Below are 17,733 nucleotides of genomic sequence, written 5' to 3' on the forward strand. Positions count from 1 at the left end.
CCACGACATCGCTGCTGGTGGTGGTGCAGTACCGGCTGGGTGTCCTGGGTGGGTGGTGTATGGCGAGGTGGTGACTTCTCTTACAGGCGGCGCGGCCTGTGTACTGCTCTTCTCACTGCTTCTCTCTCACTGTACAGGCTTCCTGTCTACCGAGGACTTGGCGATGCCTGGGAACCTGGGCGTCAAGGACCAGACCCTGGCGCTCCGGTGGGTGAAGACCAACATTCACCTCTTTGGCGGAGACAACATGCGGGTCACCATCTTCGGTGAGAGTGCCGGCAGCGCCGCCGCCCACCTCCTCATGTTCGTCCCGGAAGTTCAAGGTAGGACTCCTTTTGGACTTCACATTCGTTCTCATCACCTTTGTTTATACACACACACATACACACACACACAATATATATATATATATATATATATATATATATATATATATATATATATATATATATATATATATATATATATATATATATATATATATATATATATATAATTTCAACCTTGTATATCGATTTGTTCACATATTTGCATGTAGTGAGACAAATTGTATTGTTTTGACAGATCTTTTCTCCCGTGCTATCATGCAGTCTGGAACAGCACTGACGTCCTTGACTATCAACAATAATCCTCGCAAAGAGGCAATTGAAGTGGGCGGCAGCCTTGGGTGTCCCACAGACCAGGGCAGCAACACGCTCCTTCTGTGCCTGCAGGGGCTGGATGCAAAGGCTCTCTTTCCTCGTTACGAAAGCTCCAGAGTGAGTGGCACTCACTGTGCCAGGTGTCAGGACTACTTGTTCATTTAACTTGAACATTCAGTTGTGGATATATTCAAATTACAGTTCTGAGGCCATTTAACTTGTACAGAGATGGGGCGTGCTGCCGCTCACCTTAACGCCCTGGGTGGACGGCCGTTTCCTGCCGCGTCACCCTGCCCTGCTGATAAGTGAGGGGCGCAGCACCCGGGTGGACATCATATCAAGCATTACCAGAGACGACGGGGCTCTTTTCGCCTTGCGTAATTATCACCCAACTTACGTGGTTAAAGATCATGCTTCACTAACTGAAATGTCTGAGGGAATAATTACCTTCAAAATCTATTGTTTTGAAGATTTTTATTTATTTATTTATTTATTTTTTAAGCTGCATTGGCAAAGAAACAGTTACTGGAGGAGCTACAGCACAATTTTAGCATGGCCGGGCCTGCGTCCCTTCAGCTTGAGGGCAGGAGTGAGGACCCGTAGGCTGTAGCCCGCCAGCTGTACCTTCACTACTTGGGCACCACGCACGTCACCGAGGCGCACGCTGACGACTTCATGAGGGTGAGCACCAACACTAGAGCCTAAGCCTGTTTTTTGCTGCATATGCTCCGTAAACTTTGGATGTATTTGCAATGTGAAAATTACTTGTTTACATATATGACATAAGGATGAGAAGACACGGCTCTACGTGAGGGGATGTTACACCTTAACACTTGAGACAAGAGGATGCCGGCAGTGTTTTCACTGTTCATTCTTAAATTCGCGCCTATGTTACATCTTAAACATACAGAACTGCCAGCTGGTGTTCTGTACGGTGAACTTTTCCGTGATCATTCTGCTGTGAAAAAGCCTTGTAACCGTAGTTGTTAGTGATTAGTGATGAATTATGAGGGAGCTTTAAAAACTAGATTCACGTATGAAGATGATAGGTGGAGATGAACAAGCATGTTGCATTCAGGGACTGTCACGGGTTGATCTGATGGATTCTTGCCGTTTCCCTTATTATCTCATGTTCGTAGTAGTAGTAGTAGTAGTAGTTGGATGGTGTGAACGTTCTAATTCTTTTAGTTATCAAAATAATAATAATATATTATTTAAAAAATGATGAAGACATAATAATAGTTATTATTATTGAAAATAACAAAAATAACTCTTAGTTTTTGTTCTTACTAGCCTTATTATATATAATTTTGACAGATGTTCACTGACCACTACTTCGCCGTGCCTCATGACCGCATCTCCGCCCACCACGCAGGGAAGATTTACCGCTACGAGCTGCAGCACTACGCCCAGCTCTCCTTCGGCCAACTGATCTGCCCTTCCTGCGACAACAAGTGTAAGCAATGCCTGGCCCACAACCTGCCCGAGGCACCGCGGCGTCAACACTGACACGAGGCGGTCAGTTCAGTGACGAATGTTTAGGCAGATGTTTTAAGGACACTGGCAAAATAACTGGGGACTGGCACCTTTAGTGGGCTTTTTTCTGCTCTTTTATTGCCCTTGTTTGGAGCCACTCTTACATAACAGATCCTGATAACTGACACAAAGAATTTTGCTTGTAACATCATATCCCCTATGTCACTTCAAGGCAATGAATAACTGTCAGAGATTTTATAGACATCAAGGGTGGTTCTCGACTTAAATACTCATAAAAACAGAAGGTGCTTGGCATAGCCACTACCACTCCTGATGTTATCACCAGCGCTGTCGCCATCACCGCTATACGTAGCAACTATCACCAGCCTTCTTACCATCACCATTACCACTACCAATAACTCTTATCCTATACTATTAACATCCTGCATCACGACAAATTCCAGTCATTATTGCCATCACCACCATCTCATCGCTGCCATCATTTTTATTAGTAATAGCACTGCACCCCTTTTCATCATTACTTAACATTTTAATTTATTTATACATAATTTGTGGTATGAGATATAATCTTGTTGAAAAATTAAAACACATTTGTGTCCGAGTCACTGTGATGTGTGCCATGAGTCACTGTGATGTGTGCCATGAGTCACTGTGAAGTGTGCCATGAGTCACTGTGAAGTGTGCCATGAGTCACTGTGAAGTGTGCCATGAGTCACTGTGATGTGTGCCATGAGTCACTGTGATGTGTGCCATGAGTCACTGCGAAGTGTGCCATGAGTCACTGTGAAGTGTGCCATGAGTCACTGTGAAGTGTGCCATGAGTCACTGTGAAGTGTGCCATGAGTCACTGTGATGTGTGCCATGAGTCACTGTGAAGTGTGCCATGAGTCACTGTGATGTGTGCCATGAGTCACTGTGAAGTGTGCCATGAGTCACTGTGATGTGTGCCATGAGTCACTGTGAAGTGTGCCATGAGTCACTGTGAAGTGTGCCATGAGTCACTGTGAAGTGTGCCATGAGTCACTGTGATGTGTGCCATGAGTCACTGTGAAGTGTGCCATGAGTCACTGTGATGTGTGCCATGAGTCACTGTGAAGTGTGCCATGAGTCACTGTGATGTGTGCCATGAGTCACTGTGAAGTGTGCCATGAGTCACTGTGATGTGTGCCATGAGTCACTGTGAAGTGTGCCATGAGTCACTGTGATGTGTGCCATGAGTCACTACGGAGCTTTAAAAGAGGAGTGGCCAAATTTGAGGCTGAGGATAATGAAAGGAAGTAGGCAGTATGTTTCATGTGGGGAGTACCACATGTAGGCCTGACAACTTCTTGCAGCTTCCCTTACTTTCTTGTGTTTTTTTTTTTTTTGTTCTGACATGAGTGACTCACATCTTCCTTTTCTTATCTTTTCCGTTCGGCGTTTCCCTCGAGTGAGTGGTTGGCGCAATGTACGAGCCTGTCCTGTTGTTTCTGTCCCTTGAATCTTCCTCTGTGACTGCTATTGTTTGCAGTTCTAAAGCAATTCCACCGCTCCATCTCCTTCTCTGTCGTCCTCCCAGTTTTCTTCCCTCAAATGGTTTTCTCCAGGAATTTTTAATCGGTTTCTGATCGTCAATTCTGACAGGGGTGAGTCACGTAGACGATCTGTACTACTTGTTCCGCGGCGGCCCTCTCTTGTCGCCACGAACAGCACCCCCACAGCGCCCCAAGGACTTACAGCTGCCCGACGACCTCACCCTTAGGGACATCATCACGACTCTGTGGACCAACTTTGCTGCCACGGGGTGAGATGGAGGACGGAGGTCCTGATTTCAGAAGTCTTTATGGAAGACTGAGAGTTTTAGAGTGGGCAAGATGATTAAGTATTGCTTATCAGTGCACTAACTTTGCTGCCGCGGGGTGAGATGGAAGGTGGGACCCTTTTGTGGAGGAGACTGATAGTTTTAGAGGATAAGATGATAAAAGTAAGGCTTATCATTGTACCATTGCTGCATTAGAGGCTCTTCAGGAAGTGCTGATGTCAGGTAAGACTTATCAATGCTTCCATCAATTCACTGTGACACGGTGACACCAACAACAACGATAGTTTGCCCGTGTACTACATATCACTGCAAAAAATTACCTCTTTACTGCATAGATTAGACAAGTGAGTTGGTGATGGTGGGCAGTGGTGAGAAAACACAGAATTAAGCAGGGGATCTTTATTTCTACAATGTTTTGATGGTGTTGAAAAGTTAGAGAAAAAGATCTGCTTAATCCTGCTATTCCTCACCACCACACTCCAATAATTACTTTTTGTATTACTCATCATTGCAGCAATAGTTTATTTTTGTATCACTCATCATTGCAATGATAATAAATCTTTGTATTACTCACCAGTCCAACAGTGGTCTGTCTTTTATTACTCATCATTATAATTATAATTTTTCGTTATTTCTCACCAGGAACCCAACCCCTGATAGCTCTCTGGGCTTCACGTGGGAAGCCAGCACACCAGAGAACCTGCAGTACCTCTCCCTCACGCCCTCGCCCTCCATGAAGCCAGACGACCGCAAGGAGATGAGGGATGTTGCTTACTTAATTATTTACTATGAAAGATGTATTAGGCACTGGTATATTTCTATTCGTGTACTTATAAGCGTGTAAGGCGAACGCTTAGAACATATGTTGATGAGGGGGTGAGGGGGTAACCGACCTCAGGGTTACAAAAAAAAAAAAAAAGTAGAAAAAAGGCCCACTGAAGGTGCCAGTTCCGGAAGAAGAGAGCAAGAAGGGTTATCCATAACTAGAGAAGTGTCTGGAAACCTTATGTATTAGATAATTACATGCTCCATTTTCTATTCAAATTTTGACGTGGCAGAATTATTTACATAACTACATTTTTTTTTTTTTTTCTTTATGAGTGTCGCTATTTGTGTTTTATAAATGTCACGCTCCGAGTATCTAGAGCGCATCCTTTGTCAAGCACTATCCATTTCACCCCCTCAGTAAGTGGTTCATGCAGGTTCTTTCTTTTCACACACACGCAAGTTCCACAACTCTCTTCCCATCCAGGAAAATCTGATGCTTCACCTGCACCTGGTGAAGGTGCTTCAGGGCGCCACGCGCAGTTCACGTCATGAATTGTGATTTACCAACTCCTGACTAAATGCAAACAGTAACAAGCACCGCCTACCTAACAACATAACTTAGATATAACCACTTTATATATATATATATATATATATATATATATATATATATATATATATATATATATATATATATATATATATATATATATATATATATATATATATATATATATTGTTCCGGGGTGGTTTTGAATTATCAATTACCACTGGACACTGTTCATTAGTATCTTACCTTTATATAATAGGTAAAGTCACTCTTGGTGAGTTTCTGTGGTTTTCAGGTGAATGTCAAAGGTGAACGTATAAAAATAGGTATATTTAGATATATGTACAGAGTTGTGGAGAAGGGTGTGGCGCGTACGGGACAACGGATGTCCTCTGCGTGGTACAGCGTTACACCCTGGCAAGAGACTGCCGGAGCCGGCACAAGGGACGCTTAGCGCCTTCAAAAAGTGCTGACATTAGAAATAGGGGCGGGTTGACCGCACTCACAGTACATGAATATATTCATAATTATTACTCTCTAATTACATAAATAAGGCAAGGGAAAAGCTACTTATAGCTAAGAGTAATACATGCCAAAATACATTAGGGAGAGATTAACTATGGAGAATACTTAGATACTGTAATGTAGGTGCTATCGATTACTTATCGATGGCAATAAAAGGAGTATGGAAAGTTCCATGGTGTGTGTGTGACGTAGGGTGGCGTGATCATATCCGCCCCACCCTTATGCGCCAACACCCACTATTTGCACTTATGCATATATGTATACATACACTTATATTGCTAATCAAGCAAGGCATTATAAATACAATACACATTATTATTAATTATGTGACACCGTTACATCGCTCGGTCACCTACTTGACGCGTCCTCGCGAATACAGTGTACCTAACCATGTTATGTGTATGAAACTCCTTCATTAAGACATTTACGTCTACTATCAAGATATATATACAAATTTAAGGCTTTCCTAACACACACATATAAGAATATTAACAAAAACATTAAAATAAGGCAAGGTGTCAGGATACTTGGATAGAGAATCCCAGGTTTCAGATATACTGGTAAGGATGTCTCTAGAGCCTCTGAAAACTCTTCTGTGTTTGAGAAGGAAAGAGTGGATAAGGAGTTTGTTATAAAAGAAATCCTTGACTTTGTCAAATTCTCCAGGGAAGTAACAGGGAAAACTCTATATGAAAGGTCTGTCGTAAAAGCTAAATTAATCCTAGAAGGGTAAGTGGTTAGTTTACTAGAACGTACACGACAAGCATCTTGTACCGCATAATGTCCTATAACCTCCTCATAGGTGGTCCCTTCTGGGCAAGTCACTGAGACGTAAAAGTTTTCTGTGAAATAAAAGTAATGATATCCATGAAAATTGCAATGGAAAATAGGTTTTGAAACCACATGCTTGTATGGACAGAGTGTTAGAGCTGCAGACACCTCTGAACGTGTCAAGACGACTTCACAAATACCTTTTACTACAGGTAAGAAAGCAAATTGGATACTTGAACAATGGTACAAATGCAAGTATGAAGATTTACAACGTTTTAGTTCAGATAAATCTCCAATTGTATATAATGAAAAATCCTTGGCTATTAGCACTAAGGAAGGATTCATGTCCAGTGTCATCACAGAATTATTAACGGAAAATGGAAAAGGTTTAATCTCATAGGCCTCAAAATGATCCTGAGATTTAAAAGGTATGTTTACAATTATTGCATCTGTGGTCAAGGTAGCTTCCAGCAATGGGTAGTAATATTGGATCATGTCCGCTGCATACACTGGTGTCAATTTGTAGGTTGACTGACCAATTTCTATTGTGTGAAGCAAATCCTCTACAGGAAATAGTGAAGTTGTTACCCTGCCATTGACAGCATCCACCATGTTGCGAATTATCGCTTCATTAATGGAGAGAACTGAACCCAAGGAAGCTTCAACTACATGCAAAGCTTGATCTATAACCACAACGTGATTTATCACATCTAAACTATGTAAGGCATTATCAAGCACAGTTGTTAAATCATTTGAATACTGTAATAACTCATTGAGATTAGTTTCTAATTTAACTATTTTATTGTGATGTAGGTTCAGGACCTTCTTATTAGTAGCTGCAACCGTTATTAGTTGATCATAATGTTTCCTTAAATCCTGTACATCCTCGTCCAAGGCGGTGCCAAAAAGATATTGAGACAGTTGTCCCAACCCATTTATGAGTCCTCTTTTGGTACGAGCGTGCACTGGATGAAGGTTGTAGTCATGCTGAGATTGGTTCAATTTCCCGTGTAAGAATTCTACCCTTGCTTTTAAAGCTTTGATTATGGTTTGTGAGAAAACTTGTGTCTGGCTATGCGTTTCATCAGCAAGTAAGGATTCCAGTTCCTGTAAGGAGTTATCCAAAGTTTCTGAGACAGCGTCGAGGTCCGATGTTACGGAAAATAAGGTAGAAGAAGGATATCGAACCAAAAGAACATCTTCTATTAAGGTTACTTCCCCAAGATGTGTGGTGAGAGCCCCCGGTTTGACATGCAACGCAGTGGACGCTTGTAGCACTTGCAGCATGCTCAAGAAGGTAACCAGGAGGCCCAGTGCCATCTGTAAGTAATGCAGGCAATTAGCTGCGTGAGCGAAGGTTATACCTATGCGTCTTTATAGTATTAGTAGAATTAAGGTTTGTAACCTGATCAGTAGTACTCTCTGTTGATGACTGGAGCTGAGCGTTAGTCTTCACAAGCCGATCACTATGTACTATCTCAGCAGTGTTAAGAAGAGGGTCATGCACCTCAAATTTGTTACCATGTAACTGGCGGACAACCGAGCATGGACCACTAAATTTAGGGGAGAGTTTGGAGGTCCTGTCCGGATAACGAACTTTAACTGTGTCTCCAACCTGTATCGTGACAGGGGTCGCACGCTTGTGTTGTCTAGCCATCATTTCTGCCCTAGAAGCTTGTAGCCTACTTCGGACTTTAGCATGAATGTCCTTGAAAACATGCATATGTTGTTTAACATAGTCATCTACGTTGTATACTGGAGTTTGTGGACTTGCCAACAAATCATAAGGAAGATTTTTATCTTCACCATACAATATATAATGTGGGGATTTCCCAGTACTTTCACACATTGAACTGTTAATGCAGGCACCAACGTGTGGTAACCAGTCCTCCCAGTCATCATGGAGACTGTTTACAACTGGACGAAGAACCTCCAGGATTTTCCTGTTTGCTCTTTCTACTAGTCCGTTTGAAGAAGGATGGTAAGCCACAGTGTATGTGTGTTTAATGTTGTACTGTGTACATATTCCTTGTAGGATTTCATTGCGAAATTCAGATCCATTATCACTTAACAACACTCGTGGTGCTGAGTATGGACAAAACAACTTAGTTACTAGCGCATGCGCTACATATTTAGCAGATTTTTCCTTTAAAGGTGAGAGAACCACGAACCTTGAAAAATGGTCTACACACACAAGTAGATACTGCGAGCCATTTTGACTCTTGGGTAATTGAAGAAGATCAATGGAGACAATGTCCCAAGGTCGCTCAGGTAGTGGATATTCCAGTATTGGGGCTGGTCCTTTTACCGCACCCTTGTGCTTTGCACATGATATACACCTGGCAACATAATCTTCTATGTCAGTGCGCATGGTAGGCCAATAATAGCTTTTACGCGCTGCTTGTAGAGTTCGCTCTCTTCCTGGATGTCCTGCACTTGGCATGTCGTGCACTAAGATAAGTATGACATGGACTAAACTCTCAGGAATGATGTGTTGTTTACTAGACTCTCCCATTTGGGGATTATGTCGACACAGAACATTGTCTGGTGACATGAAAAATTGAGAGAATGGTATATGTAGACGTGGAAGATTATCTTCTTCGCCTGACTCCAGAGCATGTATGACCTTAGACCATATTTCATGCTCTCGCTGTGCTTTACTTAATTCCTTCAAGGTGAAGTTATTTACAGGGATCGAGTCACTGACAGCTCCCACAGGCACATTTCGTGAAAGTGCGTCGGCTACTACATTAGCACGACCTGGCAAGTACTTGACTACTGGAGCAAATTCCTGCATGGTACAGTACCATCTTGCCACTCGTCCAGTTAAATTTTTCCCTTTGAAAAGTTCAATTACGGGTGCATGATCCGTGTAGACTGTAATTGGATATCCAAGGATAATGTCCTTAAAATGTTTTAAAGCCCAAACTACAGCAAGTGTTTCTTGATGAGTGACAGAGTAATTAGACTCTGCTGGATTAAGCACACGACTTGCATATGCTATTACATAGTTTTTGCCTCTGGCATCTGTCTGCATCAGTACTGCTCCCAGTCCTAGAGAAGAAGCATCCGTGCAAATAATGAACGGCTCTGAATGCTCTGGGAAAGCAAGTACAGGTGCATTTGTTAATAGTGATTTTAATTCATTGAAACTTTGTTCATGAGCAGCCTCCCAATGGAAAGCAACATCCTTTTTAAGGAGTTTAGTAAGTGGGGATGCAATTGCCGCAAAATTCTTGATGAAAGGACGGTAATATCCCGCAAGACCTAGGAAAGATCTGACATTCTCCACCGATTTAGGTTGAGGAAACTTCTGTACAGCTATGACCTTTTCATCCACCGTGTGGATTCCTTCACCATCGACTACATGGCCAAGAAATTTTATTTTGGCTTTTAGAAATTCACATTTAGAAAGCTTTGCTTTAAGTCCAGCTTCTTCAAGCTTCTGGAGGACTAATTTTAAACTCTCCAGATGGGATTCTTGATCCTTACTAGCGATGATTATATCATCCAGGTATGCAAACACGGTTTTGCCAAGTAAACCCGTGAAAATACTGTTAATCATTCTCTGGAATGTTAAAGGAGCGGATTTTAATCCAAAAGGCATGCGTAACCATTCGTAATGGCCACTAGGCGTACTGAACGCCGTTATTTCCCGTGAAGTGGGGGCTAAGGGAACCTGCCAGTATCCTGACAACAGGTCTAAACTAGAGAAAATTTTGTTTCCACGACCTAAGGACATTAGAAGGTCGCTCAGGACAGGTAAAGGATAATGATCATCCATTGTGACATCATTAACCCGCCGGAAGTCGATTACCGGCCTGAAAGATTTATCTTTCTTGGGAACCAAAAAGATTGGTGAATTCCAAGGAGAGCACGATTCTTGAATCACTCCCTTGTCAATCATGTCATGAATCATGTCATCTACAGTCGCCCTCTGACTATGAGGAAGACGATAAGCTGGTATATATACTGGCTTACGAGTGTTTGGTTTTAACCTAATGTGGTGTTCCGCTCGATCGGTCACACCTAAGGATTCTCCAGGTAGTGCCAGGACATTGCGATACTTCCCCAGTAAGTCCAAGAGCGCAGGCCTCATTTCGGGGTAGTCCACAACATTGACAAACGAACATAGGGTTGGCGCCTGCCCCAGCTCGGTGTCAACAGCAGACTGACTCACCGAAGAGACGCAGGCTCCAGGCAGAATACTGGGTTCTGGTACCACTTTCTTGTCATAAACCAGGCACTTTCCAAGGAAAAGACCTTGTTTGATCCTTACAGAACTTCCAGTAGTGTTCACCACCAAAGCATCAGTGACATGACCCTTTCTAATTGTGGAAAGAGTCGATTCAACAGCCAATCGCCTAACATTACCTATACCTTCAAGACAGATGTCACTGCCTACGGGAGCTTCTGGAACACGAATTGTAATCCGTTTTGCCACACGAGCAGGAATGTCATAACTGGCATTGACAATTGCTTTTGCTTCCCTCCATGCTTCTGTTATATCCTTATCTCTCGTAGGAGACCGGACAGATGGAATCGTTTGAGGCTCCCCATTGGATCTTTGTCCCTTCCGTGATAAAGAACCGTTTCTGGGTTGCCTGGAAACCAAAGGTGCAGGATGTTTCATCCCTTCCAGATGTCGTCCGCAGTACATGACTGTATTTTGCTTTGGATAGATTACTATCTGGTGAGACTTCATGGCTCTTAGCCCTAATAAGCCGTCAGAAGGAAGTTTAAAGTTACTGACTACATAGAAATCAGTTTGAATAAGCTGAGTATGCTTAGATAGACTTATTGGTAAGGAAATTTTTCCTAAGATTTTCAGGGCTGACCCTGTGACACCAGAAAGATTCAAGTCACTTGGACGGAGTATCCATTTACCACCGCGTGAATTCCGTTTCAGAATCTTGTAAGATTCTTCAGAGATCACGTTTACTGTGGCTCCAGTGTCTACAGCCAAAGATAAGCGATGCTTACCTACCCTAGTTGGTAATGCCATTATGTCTGTTTGGTTGTTGGCAGCATTTATGGTTGAATACACTGACATGTCAGAAGAATCTGCTGCCTCAGCGTCTTGCGCATTTAAATGTTTTAGTCGGGTTTGTTTACTACTGTGCGCTGGTCTTCCCCCGACTGCCTTGTACTGTTCAGGTTAGCTCTGGCCTGTTTTTCAATTCTCATATTGATTATATCTTTACATTGCTCTGATGAGTGTTTACACTGGCCATGTATGAGGCAGTATTGGGTAGCGACGTCCCTGTAGGATCTTGTCCTACCAGTTTTCACTTGGGGCGATGCACCTGGTTTTGGTCTAACAGAGAGATTACCCCCTTTTGTTTTGTTCTCCAAGTCGGATTTATTTGCTGCCAATTTCTGGTCCTTTTGTTTCTTATAACATCTTTTTTCAACATGACCTATTTTATGGCAGTACGAACAGACATTTCCAGGCCTCGCCATGGCTGCCGCACAAGGTTGAGATTGGTCATCATCCATGAGTGGAGCAACCAATGAGGTTTGAGTTTCCGGAGAGGCACCAGATAGCCCTCTTTTCTCCCGAATCAGGACTGCAAGGTCAGCTACTGTGTCTCCCGGTTTAAAGCGAAAATGACTTGCGGTTTTCTTCACTTCCCCATTCACCAATGATATGTAAAAGATGAATTCCAGAAGTCTTCTGAAATCTGTTTCTGTCATACTGTTTCCTTGGAACCAGTTGTTAAGTCGTAAGACATCCATGAAGTCCGTTACGAACTGGTGTGTAGGGATTAAGGCTTTCATTTCGTGAAGAGAGTTAATTTCAGCTGCAAATCTAAGACCCACCTTGGAGGCTAGTACCATGAGGTCAGTTTGACTCTTACCCCCAAAAATGTTCAAGAAATTTTTCTTGAAATTTGCATAACTAGTCCCTATTTCAAGTGGACTAAAAGCGCTGGTATTCATCATGTGTGCTGCTTCTCCAGCCAATTTAGATCTGACGAAAGAGATCTTGTCTTCATCGGTGATAGTATTTGCTCTTGTCATAACATCCTCACACAAACGGATGAAATCATGAGCCCTTTCTTGCGGGTTTTCTCCGCGAAATGCTGATATTGTTTCAGGAATAGGAAGTACCTTAAGTGTAGTAGATGCATGCAAGGCATAAGGAGAGCCAGTAGAGGCTGAAGCAGAAGCATTAGGATTAGCCATGGTTGCTGCTGATAATGATGGGTATTTATTCCCTGATCTTGTAATCAACACGTTTCCGTCCTCATGAGGCACGGTATTTTCCACTGTAGTGGCTTTTGGTTACGTTGATAGAGCTTCTGATGATCTAGTGTCACTATTATCCGCTTGGAACTGACACTCCAGTTCATAGATTTCAGCTAACTTATCAGCTTTATCCATAAATGTAGTATTATTACTATCTTAATTAGGTATTAATTACACACTTAAATTACGTTTCCATCGTCCAAAGGCGTTTCCACTCTTAAAGGATGAATGGTTAGTATTTTGAGAAGTGTGAAAATTTTAACAGAATTGAAGGTTTAGGGACAGAAATGGAATTATCCTAGTTATCCCTGAACACTTAAAAGAAAACGAGAGCGAGCGCTCCGTCCAGCCGAAAAAGAAAACGGTGTTTAAGAGGCAAACTAAATTATTTTAATTTCCACATAAGTAACATCACTGAAATAGGTGAGTTATACATGAACCCTAACAGTGTTTGCGTTACCACAAGTGTTTTATTTAATATTGGTGTGGTGTACCACTAAGTGTCTGTACTCACGACTGTAGCCGGAGAAATTCACACTTAAAAAAAAAATATATATATATAGATATATATATCTTCTTCTTAGGAAGACTCCTTCCGTCTTGGGAAGCTCCTCTTAGGATAGTAGTGTTCTTGTAGAATCCTGCAGGATTCCTGCAGGTGGAAGATGTGTTGGTCTGCGCCGAGAATGTCTGCGCCGATGATGTCTTCGCCGAGAATCTACGACGAATAATTAGACCGAGGGGAAACCAAAGAATTGTTAGGTTTCTCCTCGAGTCTTTTAAGTCTCCTCCTTTAATAACAAAAAAAAATGTTCCGGGGTGGTTTTGAATTATCAATTACCACTGGACACTGTTCATTAGTATCTTACCTTTATATAATAGGTAAAGTCACTCTTGGTGAGTTTCTGTGGTTTTCAGGTGAATGTCAAAGGTGAACGTATAAAAATAGGTATATTTAGATATATGTACAGAGTTGTGGAGAAGGGTGTGGCGCGTACGGGACAACGGATGTCCTCTGCGTGGTACAGCGTTACACCCTGGCAAGAGACTGCCGGAGCCGGCACAAGGGACGCTTAGCGCCTTCAAAAAGTGCTGACATTAGAAATAGGGGCGGGTTGACCGCACTCACAGTACATGAATATATTCATAATTATTACTCTCTAATTACATAAATAAGGCAAGGGAAAAGCTACTTATAGCTAAGAGTAATACATGCCAAAATACTCGTACATTAGGGAGAGATTAACTATGGAGAATACTTAGATACTGTAATGTAGGTGCTATCGATTACTTATCGATGGCAATAAAAGGAGTATGGAAAGTTCCATGGTGTGTGTGTGACGTAGGGTGGCGTGATCATATCCGCCCCACCCTTATGCGCCAACACCCACTATTTGCACTTATGCATATATGTATACATACACTTATATTGCTAATCAAGCAAGGCATTATAAATACAATACACATTATTATTAATTATGTGACACCGTTACAATATATATATATATATACATATATATATATATATATATATATATATATATATATATATATATATATATATATATATATATATATATATATATATATATATATATATATATATAATGAGAGAAGAGGACGAACAAGTGAGGAAGGCAATGATGGTGGAGGTTAGGGAGAGAAGGAGGGTTGGGAGACAAAAGAATAAGATGGAGAGTCGTAATAAGAAGTGATATGAACAAGCTGGGAGTGCAAGAAGATAGAAACAGATGGAGAAGGATAACTCCAGCGGCTGACCCTGCAATACACTGGGATTAAGGTCGTATGAAGAAGGATATATATATATATATATATATATATATATATATATATATATATATATATATATATATATATATATATATATATATATATGTATATATATATATATATATATATATATATATATGTATATATATATATATATATATATATATATATATATATATATATATATATATATATATATATATATATATATATATATATATATATATATATATATATATATATATATATATATATATATATATATATATATATATATATATATATATATATATATATATATATATATATATATATATATATATATATATATCCTTCTTCATACGACCTTAATCCCAGTGTATTGCAGGGTCAGCCGCTGGAGTTATCCTTCTCCATCTGTTTCTATCTTCTTGCACTCCCAGCTTGTTCATATCACTTCTTATTACGACTCTCCATCTTCTATATATATATATATATATATATATATATATATATATATATATATATATATATATATATATATATATATATATATATATATATATATATATATATATATATATATATATATATATATATATATATATATATATATATATATATATATAATGAGAGAAGAGGACGAACAAGTGAGGAAGGCAATGATGGTGGAGGTTAGGGAGAGAAGGAGGGTTGGGAGACAAAAGAATAAGATGGAGAGTCGTAATAAGAAGTGATATGAACAAGCTGGGAGTGCAAGAAGATAGAAACAGATGGAGAAGGATAACTCCAGCGGCTGACCCTGCAATACACTGGGATTAAGGTCGTATGAAGAAGGATATATATATATATATATATATATATATATATATATATATATATATATATATATATATATATATATATATATATATATATATATATATATATATATATATATATATATATATATATATATATATATATATATATATATATATATATATATATATATATATATATCCTTCTTCATACGACCTTAATCCCAGTGTATTGCAGGGTCAGCCGCTGGAGTTATCCTTCTCCATCTGTTTCTATCTTCTTGCACTCCCAGCTTGTTCATATCACTTCTTATTACGACTCTCCATCTTATTCTTTTGTCTCCCAACCCTCCTTCTCTCCCTAACCTCCACCATCATTGCCTTCCTCACTTGTTCGTCCTCTTCTCTCATTACATATATATATATATATATATATATATATATATATATATATATATATATATATATATATATATATGATGGGCCCTAACTCAGTGCAAACAAACGAAAAAAACGTCCACTGAGGTGCCAGTCAGTAAAGAAAAAAAAAATCAAATTTAAGGATAACTGTCTTGAAACCGAACACTTTCATTATTACCACGCTTAGAGAAATGCTTAGGTGTTATGATGGAGTGATTATGAAGTGTTTTGAGGAGTTGTATGGCTTACGAGTTGTGATGTGGTGGAATTGTGAGGAACTAAGGAGATAAACACCATCTGATTACTAAGAAAGCCGAGGGTGTAAAGCGCTGCTACGTCTGATTTACTCCTATAAAAATGGGTTGATTTGGTGTGAGGAGTCACTTCGAAACAAGCAGAGGTGGCGGCAGTGGTGGGCGCGGAAGTGAAATATAGAAACAGTTTTTGAAGAGGCTGGTGACATTTCATGAGGTACCGGCGTGCTCGGAACTAAGGGTACACGTGGAAAAGTGCCAAGCAAACCTCGCGCGAACACACCCAGGACGTGTCCTGCCGCGGCGCGCATTAAACATCAAAGCGCCCTTTGCTCAGTGGTCACCTTTACCTGGGCCGGCGCCGCCTCAGAGCTTGGCAGGGGCGGAGGGAACCCAACCCTCTTCCCTTCGCATTCTACCCTTCAAAAAAAAAAAAAAAAAAAAAAAAAAAAAAAAAAAAAAAAAAAAAAAACAAGACTCAAAGCTGAACTGAAAACAAGACAAGGATTAAGAGGAACACTGTGTGCACTTAGAAAGCTTAAGGGCGCGGAAAAACAACAACAAAAAAAATAGGGAGGAAAAAGTAATGAGAAACGGCGCGTGCACTCAAGACTCAAAAGATAATGAAACACGGAAGAGCCTGAGACAAGAAACAATCGGATCTACACAAGAAAAAAATAAAAATAATAAGGTGAGATCACAATGGAAAGTACAAACATCCAAAAGCAGCGACAAAGGAAATGTCGTTAGGGATATTTTTTGGTTACATTACTGTGTGTGTGTGTGTGTGTGTGTGTGTGTGTGTGTGTGTGTGTGTGTGTGTGTGTGTGTGTGTGTGTGTGTGTGTGTGTGTGTGTGTGTGTGTGTGTGTGTGTGTGTGAGAGAGAGAGAGAGAGAGAGAGAGAGAGAGAGAGAGAGAGAGAGAGAGAGAGAGAGAGAGAGAGAGAGAGAGAGAGTCCACACCAAGGCTCACTTACAAAACAAAGGAAAATCACGGCCCTACGTAGATGAAAAAAAAAAAAGAATAAAAGGAAAGAAAATCAAGAATATTGTAAAAAAAAAAAAAAAAATCGGAGGACAGCACTATACATACATACGACAAAAAAAAATAGATAAATAAAAACAAGTACAAATAAATTTAAAGATAAATAAAAGAAAAAAAAATAAGCAAACAAAACACCCCCAAAAAATAAATCGTGTGATTTACACACAAGTATGTAAGAATATAAGAACATAAGAAAATAAGCGAAGCTACAAGAAGCCGTCAGTCAGAGATGCTCTGGCCAAAGAAAAAAAAAAAGAATAAAGAAGAAAATAAAAAAGTTTTAAAACTTGGTGGCATCAACATCTGCAGAGTAATACGACACGTTTTTAGTGTCCAGGAAGCTGTATTTCTCGTAGCCTAACTTAAACCATCTGAGGGCGGAGCAACACATCTACTAGTGTCCACGAATCTGCCCACAATCTAGCCTAACCCATCCTAACCTGACAGCTGAGCAACACACCAGCTTATAGTCTCCACGAACCAGTGCTGCTCGCAACCTAACCTAACCTAACCTAACCTAACCCAACACGAGAGAGAAGTAACACATCTACATCTAGTCTCCACTAACCTGTACTGCTCGCATCCTGACCTAACCTCCACGAACCACTGGTCGCAACCTCCTTCTAACAGTATAACCTC

The 17,733-nt window shown here is 40.4% G+C and overlaps 1 pseudogene; it reads left to right on the forward strand.

Annotated features, from left to right (window-relative positions):
• Nucleotides 1–20: 20 nt before the first annotated feature.
• LOC135098598 (bile salt-activated lipase-like) lies at nucleotides 21–5,331 on the forward strand (annotated as a pseudogene).
• The last annotated feature ends 12,402 nt before the right edge of the window (nucleotides 5,332–17,733 follow it).

The sequence above is a fragment of the Scylla paramamosain genome, unplaced genomic scaffold, assembly GCF_035594125.1.
Source record: "Scylla paramamosain isolate STU-SP2022 unplaced genomic scaffold, ASM3559412v1 Contig69, whole genome shotgun sequence".
In the NCBI taxonomy this organism is placed as follows: domain Eukaryota; kingdom Metazoa; phylum Arthropoda; class Malacostraca; order Decapoda; family Portunidae; genus Scylla; species Scylla paramamosain.